Source organism: Puma concolor, chromosome A1 (genome assembly GCF_028749965.1).
Source record: "Puma concolor isolate L17-30 chromosome A1, mPumCon1.1.hap2, whole genome shotgun sequence".
Classification (NCBI taxonomy): domain Eukaryota; kingdom Metazoa; phylum Chordata; class Mammalia; order Carnivora; family Felidae; genus Puma; species Puma concolor.
In genome coordinates this window covers 171,819,329-171,835,594 of record NC_141667.1, presented here as the reverse complement: position 1 = coordinate 171,835,594, position 16,266 = coordinate 171,819,329, and the positions used below count along the sequence as shown (strand labels likewise).

The following is a 16,266-nucleotide window of genomic DNA, read 5'->3' as shown; positions in this document are numbered from 1 at the left end:
CATGAACTACTGAACGAGGAAAGAGTATACTTAGCTCCCTGGGAATGAGTCTTCCCTTTAATTACATACCAAACAGCCTTGCTTTACATAATCTAAGATCCGTGATATCGTATATCATACCATTTTTTAGAAGTTTACTCAGAAATATATAAGTTTTAGAAAAGAAAGCATATGGCATAATTATTTTATCTAAATGCCTCAGCTGCATTTTCATCCTCCAGATGGAAGTTTAAATATGCAGAACATGGATGTTGAGACAGAACGAGAAATACAATTAATATTTACTTTAATTTATAGGTAGCATTAGCCAAAAAAACAGAGTTGAGTTTTCTTTTTTGGTGAAGCAAAATATTTAGCCTAATTGGAATTTTAATTCATTCAACTTTCTAGATAGAAAAACAGAAAAAGGAGCTGCCAAATGTCTTCGGGGACTTTCTTCAATTACACTAGGACAGTGTGTTCAGGAGAGAGAAAGGGATCCAGTCCCCATCCTCAGAAACATTTCAAAGCACATCTTTTATATTATCTTTGGCACTGAGCCTATGACTTTCCCCCGTGACTGATTGCAAAATGAAATGTATTCCCTTGTGATTTGAAAGCAAGATTTACTTTCAGATCTGTTCAATCCGCCCGAAAGAAAAGTTTTGTTTTTGCCCATGGTCAGCCTGGAGTCTGATAACTGGGGACTCAACGTACCATGTCTGTTTTCCCCAGAAACGCAAGGACGAACACTTGCAAAGTGAGAATCACTCTCAGAGAAAACACATGTGCTGCTCCCTCTCCCAGAAGCTGCAGATGTTCTGGGCTGTTCTGGGGGATGCAGCTGATGCCTTCCAAATGGCAGTGGAGGGAAGGAGGCCTCCACCACGTGCTGCCTGTGGGGGTGGAGGTGGGCGTGGGCATGGAGCCTGCTGTCCCACTGAGGGCCCCTTCCCCTTCGGCTGAACCACAGTGCAGATGGGTACCCATTAAAGCAGGGGAAGGACCCCTCTGCAGGGAGCGGGGGAGGGGCAGCAGAGCCTCGGGCTCATGGTAGAGGGGGAGAGGAGGAGACATCCGAGCTCGCTCACAAGGAGAGGACTTCCGGAATCAACACGGATGATCTCCCAACCTCGACAAGGCAGCAAAAGTGGAAAAGAGAACTGTTAAAATTCTATTTGAGTCACGAAGAAAGAGCTTTTGTTTATTGCTCAGAGAAAGGGAATTCTCATGGAAAAAAGGCAGTGTGACAGCGTATCAAAGAGGACAGGAGGCCACTGCCCAAGGAAAAAGCTGCCCCCAGTGTTGGGAGGACCCAACAGGTTACTGAGCCAGTTCTCTGTGCAACCAGAAACCCAGAAACAACGGGTGAAACCACTCAGCCCCCAGCAAACTCAAACCCTCGGTGTCCCCAGGACAGGCTCTGCCTAGGCCAGTATCAGTGTCTCCTCTGGGTGCTCTATCAACAATCTGGCCGTTCTTAAAGAACATTGTACCTCCTCCTCCACAACATAAAAAATCCAATTTACCAACATCTGGGAAATTACCGCTCAGATAAGTCTTTTAAAGAGCTGTGCATCTGACCATGTATATAAACTGCACATGAATTTTCTTTTTTTTTGGAGATTCAACTTATTATATTTGTGTACTTAAATGGAATATTTCCAAAACCAATTCTCCATAAAGTAGATTAACTGAATCCAACAAAGAGCAAAAAGAGAAAGCAGCAGCACAGATATTTGGAAGTGACTCCAAAATCAGTTTTGTTTAAAGTAACGAGCCAAAAATCTAAGAAAACAACACAGAGGAATCACAAAACGATAAAATGGACAAGTCATATCATTTCCTGGCACACATTCTACTCTCCCTTCCGAGTTTTAATTTACTTAGAGTGAGTGTAACAATGTTAGGTCAGGCATTTCTAGAAGCAACCAGCATATTCCAGATTCTTCTACCAGGTTCTGGCACAGGCCAGGGAAGCAAGCAAGTCTCGCACAGAAGCATTCCTTAGCCGCCAGGCAGGCTGCTCCTGGCTCCCCTGCCCACAGCACTCTTCCTCCAAATAGCCACCTGCTCAGCAACCCCCTGTGTGCTCCCACCACAGGAGCAATGAGACAGCCACTGGTGAGAAATGTTCTGGTAACTGCGTGTCCTAGAGACCACTGGTGATTTCATGAGGGCCTTCAACACGATGCCCTTAAAAACACAGCTTCATATAAGGGCCTAATATTCTTGACATGTTCACCCTTATAAAAGCACTGGCCACATTTCTAAGGTATCTTCCAATGCATGGCCTAAGGGGGATCCTGCACTTCAGAAATTTAAATTGAGCTGTTCATCAACGCAGCCAGGTCACCGTCTCCAGACCCCAGGTGAGGGATGGGGTGGGGCATCTGCAGTTTTCCAAGCCCTTTCAAATGTTCCTGCTTTAAGTTACTATCTCTGCCTTAAATAAGTTCCTTCTAATCAATCCCTTCCTACCTAATGGGAACTTCTTTTCTAATTTTTGTTTGTTTTTTTTTTTGGGGGGGGGGAGTGCACACGCAAGAGGGGCAGAGAAGACAGAGAATCTTAAGCAGGCTCCAGGCTCAGGTGCAGAATCGGACATGGGGCTCGATCGCACAACCTTGGGATTGTGACCTGAGCCAAAATCAGGAGTTGGACTCTCAGCCAACTGAGCCACCCAGATGCCTCCCTAATGGTAACTTCTGATTTCACACAAACCTAGCCCGCCCATCAGAGAGAAAAATCCACTGCTTTGGGCATGTCAACTGCAAAGTTCCCATGGGACGTTCTAGAGGACTATCTGGCAGATGCTCCCATTAAATGGATCTGAGGCCTGAGGAGGGTTCAGGCCAGACACTGAAGCTTGGGCAGGACTCAAGAGCCTGGACTAAAGGAGTATGCAAAGAACAAGCAGGAAAAGCAAGCCAATCACTGATGGTCGCCAAGGTAAAGAATGGCCAACAGATGGTAGAAATTCCGATCAAAGATCAGGAACTGTCACATTCCCCAAGCCAGTCACCTCTGCCATGCCCTTAGCTGCACTCCACACCCCAATATAGGGACCCACCCTGGCAGCTTATTAAGATTCAAGCATAAGGCAACACCTCTTTCCTCTCACACCTCACTAGACTCCCTTCTCTCCACCCATGGAGCCCAGTTACAGTGATGATAATAGGTTCAGCATAAAGACAAAGGCTGCATGGGCCCAACCCAATGAAATATAGTGTAAGTGCTATTTGGTGGCAAATTTTCATTATTCAAGAGACTGTGAGAACAATAGGCTGCTTGCATTTTTAATTACACATCTAGACTTTGAAAGTCTCACACCTCCATGTCCTCAAGCGCCCACACCTTCTCCTGTAATATACAATAAGTAAAACATGCATATCCACAGCAGGCCAGCAAACACTGTCGTTCCAGAACCAATCTGGCCATTCCAGTTACTGCTTAAACTCTGAAATCAGGAGACAAGAAAAAAAGAAAGGGAAAGCACAACAGAGGTTTCCAACAATATTTATATACCATCATTCACACCTCGCATGTGTGCTCTGAAACTCGTGAGTCTCTAATTAATTACCCAAATGAGTGAAAACAGTTCAGACTTCAGGAACTGAAGAGGCGGTGGCCTGCACAGTCTCCCAGGAGCAGAACAACCCCAGGCAAGGGCCATGCTGGGTCTGCATAGCCCTCCTCGCAGGCCCTGATGACCCCTCCTTTTCCTCAGGCAGCCAGGGGTGGGCAGAGCACTGGCAACAGCCAAGAGAGACAAGAAGAGACTCAGGACAACTGTCAAACTTTCACCTGTCGGGGGCCCCTGGGTGGCTCAGTCGGTTCAGCATCTGTCTTCAGCTCAGGTCATGATGTCACGGTTGGTGGGTTTGAGCCCCGCATCAGGCTCTGTGCTGACAGCTCGGAGCCTGGAGCCTGCTTCGGATTCTGTGTCTCCCTCCCTCTGCCTCTCCCGTTTGCAATCTCGCTCTCAAAAATAAACAAACATTAAAAAAATTTTTTTAAAGTATTTCACTTGTCAAGTGAATATTTTATTTGAATTTAGGAACAGAAAACCATGCTATCTGGATAATAAACTACAAAAACTGGGCGCATGTATAGAAGTGACTGGTGTGATCAAATCCAGTTCAAACTCAAGTTGCCTGTCACTGAACAACACACTTACCTACGGCCCCCACAGTATGACAGGCACAACACAGCAGTCACAGAATGACTCCTTTCTACGGCCCAAAGCTCCAGGATGTTTTCCCTTCTCCCTCCTTCAGTTGGGTGTCTTTTTTTTTTTTTTTTTTTAATGTTTATTCATTTTTGAGACAGCACGAGCAGGGGCGGGGCGGGGGGAGGACGGAAGATGTGAAGCAGGCTTTGAGCTGTCAGCACCGTGAGATCACGACCTGAGCCGATGTCAGGCGCTCAACCGACTGAGCCACCCAGGCGCCCGTTTTTTTCCTTTTGTCAAAATGCATCCACGTTGTCATAAAGGAAATGGTTCACCAAGGTCACTAGAACTGCACGGGCTCCCACTGACCACAGTCGTCAGGCAGCCAACACACAGCCACTCTGCACAGCACCTGGTGTGCTCCCCGGGGCACAGCCACACAAGAGCCGGTGTCCCTTCTCACACCTGCAAGGGCCAGCAAGTCCCGAAACACCCAAACACACTCCTCTCCCAGTCACTGTCAACAAGGGGAACGGGAGGTCTATTAAGAAAGTCAGATTGGGGCGCCTGGGTGGCGCAGTCGGTTAAGCGTCCGACTTCAGCCAGGTCACGATCTCGCGGTCCGTGAGTTTGAGCCCCGCGTCGGGCTCTGGGCTGATGGCTCAGAGCCTGGAGCCTGTTTCCGATTCTGTGTCTCCCTCTCTCTCTGCCCCTCCCCCGTTCATGCTCTGTCTCTCTCTGTCCCAAATAAATAAATAAACGTTGGAAAAAAAAAAAAAAAAGAAAGTCAGATCACACTTGGGTCAAAATCAATTTCAACAGCCACACTGAAGCTTTTCAAGCTTCACACTGGAACGGTCAGAATGAGACTTTGCTCCCAGCAGCTTTTCTCAAGGAGATGAAATTAAAATCTGTCCTCATTTCAACCCTGTAACTGAAGGCTTTAATTGAAGGCAGAAAATAATTAAAACAACATAAATATGCTAAGAAACACACTAATTCATTCTGATATAGCTAGTCCTTTAAGAAAAAAAACAGTACAGCAAGAGGAAGCAGAATCCCTACCAACGACAATCACGCCTGTGTAGGGTTGCAATCCACTTTCTAAGGAAACGTGAACGTCTGGTGCACCATGCCCTCCCTGGGTCAAGACTTGGAGCATCATCTTCTAGAAAGTTCCAAGCTTGGTCTCTGAAATTGCACACGCCTACACCAGAGGCCAGGGTACTCACCACAGTGGTTACCAGCAACTCCATCAACAGTATCTCCCCTAACGGAAACAGGAAGAGACATACTCTGTGCAACCTGTCCCCAAATAGCAACAGCTGCTCACAGTGACCAGAATTACGCCCAAAGCACGGTGAGAGACAGACACGAAGCCATCAAGGACTGACCATGAGTTCAAGGCCACCAACTTGCAAGTTCTTTGTCCTCAACCAAGAGAAAACTGCCACAGCTGTCTCTCACTCCATTCATTTCTAACCTCTGTGGAAGGGCTACCTGTCACCTGAGGAAGAAAAAAAAGCCTCCAGTCCTCGACCACAAGTGTACAAGGTGTGGACGGAGGCTGGGCTCAGGGCCGCCAAGGAAGGCACCTGCCTGTCTGGGCAGCATTGGCAGAGCAGCTTACCTCGGAGGAAGGCTGTCGATGCCAGGGTCATGTGCCCACTGTCCATCGGGCTGCCATCCCTTTGAGGAGAGGGAGACATTGATGGGAACCAAAGGTCTTCTAAAGGCAAGTTCTTACTGCAAGCTGGCCCAAAGGTCCCTGCAATCAAAGAAATCATTGTGGTTTTGCACTTGGCATATTTATGCCCCCTTTCTTCTAGGCAGCCTCTGAATGGACCTCAACTTTCAGAAAAGAAAAGAATCCAGGAATACAGATCCACCAAAGGCACGAGAGAAAGGCAAGAAGTCTTCGTGCTACCAACCACAAGCCAACTGTACCTCATTAGGTCTGTTCAAAATATGTGAGCAGTAATGACTGCAAAATCCGTGTGTTACCCTATACCGGCCTTTGCTAGAGGCAAGAGGAAAGACTTGTACATAAACAAGAAACATAGGTGTTTAGCTTCCGTAAGCACTGGTCTATCATCAACCTTGCCATTGTCCCGTCTCTACTGATTTTCACTTATAATGACAGGGAAAAGTCATTAGATCCAATCAAACCATATAACCAGAAAGCCTATCTCATTCCAAGTCAACCAAAAATCATGAGAATTCAGTGAACTAAGTAATCCGGTGTAACAATTCTTGGTCTACTTAAAAGGTTAAATTGTTTTTAGCAATTCCATCTGCACTAAGCCAACAGCACCCCAAAGCCAAAACAGCAACACTTCTCAACTAACTGCATAACCAGCAAAGCCATTTGTGTATGTTCTATTATGTATCATCTCACAATTTCCTTTCTTAAAAAATCCTTTCCCTCAGGCAAAGAAATGCCTCAAGATAGGTGATCCCTGCCACTGCAATAATGCAAATAAACAGAAATCAGAATATTCTGTTTACAGTTATCTGTGCATCAAGCACACCAAGAAAAGAAGGAAAAAACAACCTACTCATAGTTTTATGAGAGAGAATGTTTCTGTGTTTTAAAAATTTGACTCAAATGTTTTTTGGTTTTTTTCAAATGCATGTTGTAGACATCTATTTAAAGGGCAGGGAGAAAAGTCACCTTTAAATTAATTTGCTTCTCTAAAGATGAAGCATCACAAAAGATCTCTTAAACATACCAATAAAACCGTTAGGTCCGGTGGGTTCTCAAAAGGCAAGCATCTAAACCACTTCTCTCCTGCCCCAAAGAACTAGAAACCAGCTCCACATCAGTCAATCCTCCAGAGCCCAAAGGATCTCAGATGTCAGGCCAAAAAAAGGACCTGACCTGGGACGTACAGGTGAAGAAGGAAAAAGGCAAGTTATTTGGATGAACTCGACCCTGCAGAAAGCAAGTTGGCTAATACAATAATTCCCCCTCATCCGTGGTTTTGTTCTTGGCAGTTTTAGTTATTTACCGGCACTAAACCACAGTCCGGGAGCAAATGATCTTCCTCCTGATGAACAGTCCCAAAAGGTCAATGCCTACGTCACTCACGTCACTTCATCTCAGCATGTAGGCATTTTATTCTCTCACATCATCACAAGGGGGGGATGAACACAGTACAGTAAAATATTTTGAGGGAGAGAGCGAGCCCACATTTACATAACTACTATTTCTATATTACTACGGTTGTTCTATTTTTAGCTATTGTTGGTAATCTCTTACTGTGCTTAATGTATAAATCATGTATGTACATTTAAGAAAAAACATAGTATATACAAGGCTTGGTACTATCGTAGTTCCAGGCATCCACTGGGGGTCTGGAACTTACCCCCATGGATAAGGACAGGCTACCTGAAGTAACTGGTACCAACCACTGTAAGAAGGAAGTAAACTCTGCCGGATCATTTTATGGGCGACCACAGAATCAACCACAGGTGAGGAACAAGGAAGGTGGTGCTAAGAAAGAAAGCTACAGGACCATAAAACCAAAATGGGATTCCTGGCAGAGACTGGGTGTAAGCAAAGGAGGGACAGGGCTGCCCTGCATGGCTCATGTGACAGCCAGTTCTAGCAGCCAGGCAGCTCCTCATTATCGCAAGGGAGTCCAGTTACCAGCCACGGAAGACTTTCTAGGTGTTGGCTAGGCCTCTGGATCTACTTCAAAGTGGGCCACAGCTACTGAAACAAATTCAAATTCACCCATTCAACACACAGGAGCTACAGAGGTGTCCATCATCTAGGCACCGAAGAGTGAAGAAACCATTTAAACGTGTGAAAGGGAGTAAAGGAAATCCCGTTTAAAATGGGAGTTCGGAGGCCAGGAGACCACTCTTTGCGGCCTTTTACAGACCCAACAGAAAGCAGCCTATACCACTCCCGCAAGGGGAAGGCTTTCCCCTCCCCCCTGCAACACCCCAGCCAATGAGAGACAGTCACAGCTCAGCCAATGAGAAGCGACTACACTTCCAATTCCCAGTTCACGCCAGTGGCCTTTCTGTTTATAGCAGTCCCGCCCAGCTTCCCTTTTCTCTATAAAAGAGTGGGTCATTGGGCACCTGGATGGCTCTGTCGGTTAAGCTTTGGCTCAGGTCATGATCCCTATAGTTAGGGAGTTCAAGCCCACCCCCCTACCCCCCTAGCTCTGTGCTAACCAGCTCCAAGTCTGGAGCTTCAGATTCTGTGTTTCCCTCTCTCCCTCTGCCCTTCCCCCACTCCTGCTCTATCGCCCGCTCTCTCTCAAAAATAAATACTAAAAAATTAAAAAAAAAAAAAAAAAAAGCGGGTCACTCTTCTCCTTTGTTCTCTGGACTTGACTTTGGCTTTTGCTACAGCTTGGTTGTGCCGAGTTGCAATTCCTCTTCTATTCCCAAATAGACTTTACTGGTAAAATAACAGGCTGTTTTACTTTTAAAGGTCAACACGTTGGGCAAGAATTTCCCTTGCTGAACTACCCAAGAAATAAGGTGGTGTTAAGTAAAAACTCAGCACTAGGACATCTTTTAAAGATGATATCTCAGTCTCAGATTCAAGGCAGGCGTGAAAAGATGACCTAGGGCCAGGTGCCAGCAAGTCCAGTGTCTGGCTCATTTGATCAAGCTTCCAATTGGATCTCAACAGCCACAAGCAAAGGAAGTGCTCACAGGTAAGCAAATACCAGATTCCACAAGATGGTGGTAGCAGAGCTCCACAAATGAGCGCATCCAGGGCAGGAACTAACAGAATCCCTTTTCAGAGGCTCTGATGGTTGATCTACTCAACCAACACCTCCCCATTCTCCCTCCCTTGATTTTGTGCCTCTGGCTATGCCCACTCTTCTCCAGCGAAAGAAGTAAATCCTAGGGGCGCCTGGCTGGCTCAGTGGGAGGAGCATGCCACTCCTGATCCAAGGATTGTGAGTTCGAGCCCCATGTTGGCTGTACAGATTACCAAAAATAAAAATAATAGTAAGTAAACTTCAAAAACAAAACAGTAAGTCCTATTTGGTGGGAGCCAACAAGGTGGCCCCATCCCTCCAACCAGGAGGTGACTGAAGCATCAGCCTATGAACCAGTTCTGAGGAGTCAAAATATGTAAGGAGGTGGCCTGGGGAGGCTGTCTGAGAAAGGTTTCCTGTACCTGAAGAAAACTCTAACAGAGTGGGGAAAAATGCCCCTTCATCTGCCCACAGGCAAAGCCAAGACCCTAAGGACTACAGTATGAAAAGGAACCTGGATCCTCGATGACACCAGTTACCACCAGCTGCACTACACCTGGCGCTGCCCTTCTGGAATTTGTGTGGTGTAAAGGAAACGCACACCCTTCTTGTATAAACCTTCTGAGTCAGTTTTTTCTCTAACATTGAAAGCATCCTTAGTGGTTGTTTACCTTCTGTATGCTGCTCTCTGCTGATGCTGATGCTTTTCACCCCTGGTGAAATCACCCGGGGAGCTCTTAAAATTCCTTCTGTCTAGACCACAGTTGAGAACAAAGAAATCAGAATCTCCAGGTGCAGCCAGGCCTCAGGGGTTTGTAAGCGCAACCCCCCCCCCCCCCCCCCCCCCCCGCCACACACACACACACACACACACACACACACACACAGGTGATGCTCCCGCCCATCACACCTCTGCAGGTGACTGATCACCCACCCCAGGGGGAGAACAGGGTGGTGCCTAATTAACCAACAGTAAGGCGCCCCTTCCTTGGGGCTGAATGGCTCAGCCCCTGCAAAAATGGTTAAACTACTGGCTAGATATCTGAAATCTCCCTGGTAGAAGGGGGAACAAGCCACCAGGGAGAGGAAGCCCAACAAGGAGAATGGGAAAGAAGGATGTGACAGGACAACAGTCAGGTGCAGGGAGGCCACCGGGGGACAAGGAATGAGGAACCCGCAGGAGTGAGTCCTGAACCCAGCTTAACTGTGATACCGGGAGAAAATGAAACCAATCAGCTTGTCTGTGCCTTGGTTTTCTAATCCAGACAATATAGAGAGTGTGTCAGGAGCCCCCAAAGTCCTTTCCTGCTCTGATAATCTATGGTTCTAATTTCCCTGCCTATATGTAAGGAATACTTATTAAATGGCAAGTGAAGCTGAATTAGAGACAGGAAGGAACTTCATTTTGCAGATGAGGACACAGGTCCAAGATGAGGTGACCACACCACTGGTTTACCTCAGGGCCAGGGCTACATCTTCAGAGGTAAGACTCTAGCTCCCTAGGGATGGGGTCAGAGGGGCTAGAAAACAGAAAGGTGATAGGTAAAGGCGACCTCTCCCTTTCTAACTAGGTCTCTTCTCTAGCTCCTGTAGAATACTGCCCAAAAGCAAATTTGCAGACCTTTTCCCCAATCCCCAAGCCTCTATCCCACGTCAAGTTGGAGCTGTTATTAGCTTACAAACCTACCTACCTCAAAATGCAGAAAGAAATGACCAAAGTGGAATCTAAAACCAACGGATGAAGAATATTTAGTATTACAGTAAATTAAAAAATGTAAAGACATGTGGCTCCCCAGGGCAGATCAAACCACCCAGGATGCATCCTTCCTCTCCACAGCTGCCCACCACCTAAAATACGCCTGTTTTGTCTTGGATGGTCCCCAGCAAAGGGAGAAAACAATTCCAAGTTGAAATGATGACCACCCAGACCTTCCAGACACCATCTGAAGGATTCTGAAAGAGACAAATCTGCCAAGGTGTCCCCAAAGACAAATATTTTCTGCAACCTGGAAACATCTCCTCAATTCAACACTGCAAGCCAGAACGAAGTGTTTTCAGTTCAGGTGCTTTGAGCCAGGTTACCCACCACACCAGGAACCCACAGAAGACTCAGGAGCCAAGATGCACAATAACTGCCAGCACAGATGTGAGTACATCACTCAGTCATCAATTGAACAGTCAGCTAAAATTCTCTGCCTGAGCATCATTCCTAACCCATGACCAGGAAGGAAACACTGGGGAGGGGATCAGTAATGGGGTCTCTGCCACAGCCCATCATCCAAGGCAAGGTCAGGTTCTACTTCTCTGCAAAACTGCAGACCAAATGTAACAAACTGCCTCAGAAGCAGATCCTACCAGTCTCCACTAATAAAGCCAACTCTGGTCTTCTGGAAGCATCAGCTAGATAGAGACCTTCTTCCTGTGTGAAGCCAAATCTCTCTCTGAGAAGTCAGGGCACCCCTTAGATCTAGCCAACTGCTATCTGTTTACACCAAACTGAAGACAGAAAAATCACTAACTATCTTAAAAAACTACAGGGAAAAAAAAAAAAAAAGGTGGTATTGTTTGTTACTTTGTTTTTAAAAAGCCCTCTAACTAGGAAAAGAGGCTGACTTTAAAAAGACAAAAACAAAAGTCTATACACCAAAATTCTATACGAAACACCAAACCTGTTAAAGAAAACTTTAAGATGCATTCTCTTTAAGATCAAGACCAAGACAGGTATATCCTTCCTATCCCTACATAGTCAACACAGTACTAGAGGCCACGGCCAAAACCTAAGACGTAAGACGCTGATGAGGCGGTGTAAGGGAAGACAGAAAACTCATTATTTATAGATGCAAGCATATGCATAGAAAACAGGAATTCAGCAAGATTACCGAAAACAATGTGGGAAAAAAAATCTTCACAGTGCCCTAAACTAGGCAATCCAAAAATATATCATGCCAAATAGCCATAAAAAGTTTATGTCCAGGAACTGACCTACAAATCCACAAGATCTTTATGGCAGAAAATTTAACTTTATTAAAGTTCACAGAAGACAACCCCCAAAAAAAGGCAGGTGTTTGTATTCAAGGATAGAATGGCTTAAGACATCAATTCTCAAAAATAAATTTTTAAATTCCAGTAGGATCTTAAACAGAAAATGTACAAATTCATTCTAAACACTGTATGGAAAAATAAAGACCTTCAAACAACTCATGCAAATGCTTTTGTTGCATGTGGGAAAGGTGAAGTGGGTTATCCCTTCCGGATATTAAGACTTAAAGCCAAGCCAATAATCACACACTCAAACACACACAAACCATGAATGATACCAGTCTTGCAAGAGAATAAAAAATCCATAAACAGGTCTAGAAATACAGAAGACTCATACCTGTATAGGGGAAGGACAGATCGTTTATAGAATAGTAATGGACAGCCTGTACCACTACATGGGGAAAAATAAAACCCCTCCTTCCTACTATATACCGACAGATTAAAAATCTAATAGAAGTTAGGCTAAAAGAAGAAAAAAAAAATTAAACACTTTATCACCTTAGTGAATTCGCAGATTCTTTAAAAAGGATCCCAAAAGCAGAAACCAGAACGTGAAAAATTGATGGATTGAACCATATCAGAATTAAGGATTTCTTTCAACAAAGGATACTCTCAGTTAAAAGTACAACAGAGTCCAAGAAGATACTTCATGATATCTAAAATGGATTTTAAAAAAATCAGTAACCAAAATATACATAGCAAACCCTAAAAAACAGGAATGTGTATGTGATATATACGTGCAATGCACTACTATTCAGCAATAAAAAGGAATGAATTATCAACACATCCTATAATAAGGATGAACTTTGAAAACAGTATGCTATGGGCACCTGGGTGGCTCAGTTGGTTGAATGTCTGACTGGTGGCTTCGGCTCGGGCCATGATCACGGTTCATGAGTTCAAGCCCAGGCTCCACGCTGCTTGTAAAAGGAGTGAAAGAAGCCAGTTACAAAAAGCACAGACCATAGGATCCCATTTATATGAAGCTTTCAGAATAGGCAAATCGATACAGACAGGAAGTACATCAGTGGTGCCTAGGGCTGGGGAAGTTGGGAGGAAACGCAGGGTGACCAGTAATGGGAAACGCTTCTTTCTGGGGTGATGACAACATTCTAAAGTTCACTATGGTGATGGCTGCACAACTCTGTGAATACACCAGAAACCACTGCATGGTGCATTTTTTACATGGATGAACTACGTGGCATGTGCAGTCTATCTCCTTAAAGCTGTTTTTAAAAAGGAAAAAAAAAATAGAGAAACCAGAAAAACACAGAGTATAAGGTAGTAAAGCTATTCAGAACATGCTGGTATTAACTAAATAAGTATCCCACTCCAGAATATACAGTCCAGAGGGCTGACGGGAATAAGAGCCACATGAAAAGATACTCAAAATCCTAAGTCATTGGAGAAATGCAAATTAAAACCACAATGAGGGACACCTGGCTGGTTCGGTCGGAAGAGCATGCAACTCATGATCTTGGGGTTGAGTTCAAGCGTCATGCTGGGTTTAGATATTCTTAAAAAAAAAAAAAAAAAAAAAAACCCACAAGGAGATACCATTACACACTTACAAAAATGGCTAACATAAAAAATGCTGATAATGCCAACGCAAAAAGGTACAGTCACTGTAGAAAATCAAACATACACTTACCGTATGACCCAGCAATCCTACTTCTAGTATTTATCCTTGAGAAAGGAAAACTTATGTTCATATAAAAACTGTATGTGAGTGTTTACAGCAACGTTATTCACAACCGCCAAAATCTGGAAACCACCCAACTGCCCTTCGACAGGCCAATATGGCACATCATTACAAAAGTATACCACTCGACAATACAGAAGCACAAACAACTGATAACATGCACAAACACGGATTAATCCCAAACGCATTATGCTAACTGCAAGAAGCCAGTAACAAAGGTGTGTGATTCCATTTATATGATGCTCTGGAAAATGCAAATCACAGGGGCAACAAACAGATCAATGGATGCCAGGGGTTGAGGTGAGGGATGGGTCGGGAATTCTTTGGGATACTGGGATTGTTCTGTGTCCCATGCGTGGTGGTTGTAAGAAGCCATATGCCTGTAAAGATGCACAGAACTGTAAGAATTATACATCCAAAAAAGTTTTCACTGTGCAAATTTTGAAAAATAACTGTGATTGGGAAAAATAAACTCATACACAGTACACAAAATGTTTATCTATTGAACACACACATATCCTAAGACATATCAAAACCTATGCTACAAAAGAAAAAGGCAATGGGGATGAAGGAGGAAACGTAGCAAATCGGAACAGACCAGGGTCTTACACAGATCAATGATGATGGTGCCACAAACTGAAAAATAGGGGGGGGAAAAAAAGCTCCAAATGGAAAAGGTGGAAAGAAATCCAGTAAGAAAATGACCAAAGCTTGGGGCGCCTGGGTGGCTTGGTCGGTTAAGCGTCCGACTTCGGCTCAGGTCATGATCTCACGGTCCGTGAGTTCGAGCCCTGCGTCGGGCTCTGTGCTGACAGCTCAGAGCCTGGAGCCTGTTTCAGATTCTGTGTCTCCCTCTCTCTCTGACCCTCCCCCGTTCATGCTCTGTCTCTCTCTGTCTCAAAAATAAATAAACGTTAAAAAAAAATTTTTTTTTTTAAAGAAAATGACCAAAGCTTGATTTAACAGAATAAAACAGGCCACTTGATTGGTTAGGCAGTTAGCCTAAAGCTCGGAGAGGCTATAGTAAGATCTCTGCCTTAGCACCAAGAATGATGCTCCTGGTTTAAAAACAACAGAGGCCAAAGGGCACCTGGGTGACTCATTCGGTTAGACATCCGACTTCAGCTCAGGTCATGGTCTCGCAGTTCCTGGGTTCGAGCCCCATATTGGGTTCTGCAGTGACAGATCAGAGCCTGGAGCCTGCTTTGGATTGTGTGTGTGTGTGTGTGTGTGTGTGTGTGTGTTCTTCCCTCGCTTATGTGATCTCTCTCTCTCTCTCAAAAATAAATAAACTTTAAAGAAGTGACCAAAAAGGGTTAAAAAATTAAAAACATCTTACGATACACCAATAAAAAAGGAAAGAAAGCAACCAAGATAACAGCATCTCACTTGCTTTTTCATGCATTAACTTCTGACAGTGGTTGTCATCAATCTGCCAGAAAACATGGAAAATGTTAAAAAGATGAGGGCCTCCTATTATCCAGCACTAGTCCAGATATTAATTAATGTCCCAGGGATATGAATTTTGCAGTAAGCCCACAAGTGCTCAAGGAAGACTCACACTTCCCATGAAGACACCACACCTGTCAGTGAGGGGAAGGACTTCTCCCTCTCACTCTGGTGAACTGCATCCCTGGGAAACCAGACCAGCACCGCTCTCCACTGCTTTGTTTAAAAACAGCAGAGTTTATATAATGGACACTGCACTAGAAAGGCTCAGAGACAGTATTTAGGTAAATGATACCTGCTGTGAACAAGCTTCTTTGGCCCATAATGTCCTGAGGAATCCTACAGCCTTTGTCCTGTCTTCTATCAGAACAAAAGTCACCCAGAAAAGCATCTTTCGGATACCACTGTCCCCAAAACACTGACACTGCACAGTTTAGCCTAGCATACAAAGCCGTATAAAATCACTGTCCCGAATTTGGACACCTCCTGCTGGTGATGCTCACAAAACCCAAAAATCTGGTCTGGCCCTAAAAATCACACAGGCATAATCATGGTCTCTGAGACTCTCTGTCCAAGATGCCCCTTGGGATATTTCCAAGAATCTCAATGCCAGCCCTAGAAATACCATCCCTTCTACCTATACATCCGGAGACAAAAGATCGCTGTTCATTCCACAGGGCAGCATTTTCTCACCACTGGCACTATGGGCGCATGGGCCATGTGATTCTTTGTTGTGGGGGCTGTCCCCGTGCAGTGCAGGGAATGTGGTAGCATCCCTGGTGCACACCCCCTGCCAGATGCCAGCAGCAGCATCCCCCAGTAACAACAACTAAAACATCTCCAGACATGGCCACAGGTACCGTGAAGTGTGGGCGGGTACATGATGGGGCAGCTGGCGAGAGATACAGCAAGAACTGTATTTAGGTGGCTGGGCCCCAATGTCACATGCTCTTTGTCACAACCACAGAAAGTCCCACGCTCCGTAGGGACTTCTCCAAACAGGAGTCCTGACTCTCTTCTCTGGCCCTTTAAATCTGCCTTTTTGACTCAAGTTCAGTTAAGCTGCAAATCACGTCTCACATACTGTACCAATAGTATCTTATTTTGTGTACCTCCAGGAGAATGTGCCAGGACCGTCTGCCTTCAGGGGTGGGGAAGACATGAGCAAGAAGGAATCCATGCACTTGAAT

The 16,266-nt window shown here is 45.0% G+C and overlaps 1 protein-coding gene across 5 annotated transcripts in view; it reads right to left on the bottom strand.

The window, feature by feature from the left end:
* STK24 (serine/threonine kinase 24) overlaps positions 1-16,266 on the bottom strand; it is a 121,591-nt gene that overhangs the window by 48,537 nt on the left and 56,788 nt on the right. Inside the window, exon 4 of one of the 5 annotated variants that reach the window (XM_086709154.1) lies at positions 5,784-5,921. The exons of 3 other annotated variants lie outside the window; for them this stretch is intronic. The gene's annotated coding sequence lies outside the window, so the exon portion shown is untranslated. Of the gene's footprint in view, positions 1-5,783; positions 5,922-12,755; positions 12,781-16,266 lie in introns of those variants that run through there. One more of the 5 variants, XM_086709161.1, reaches the window with a different exon arrangement.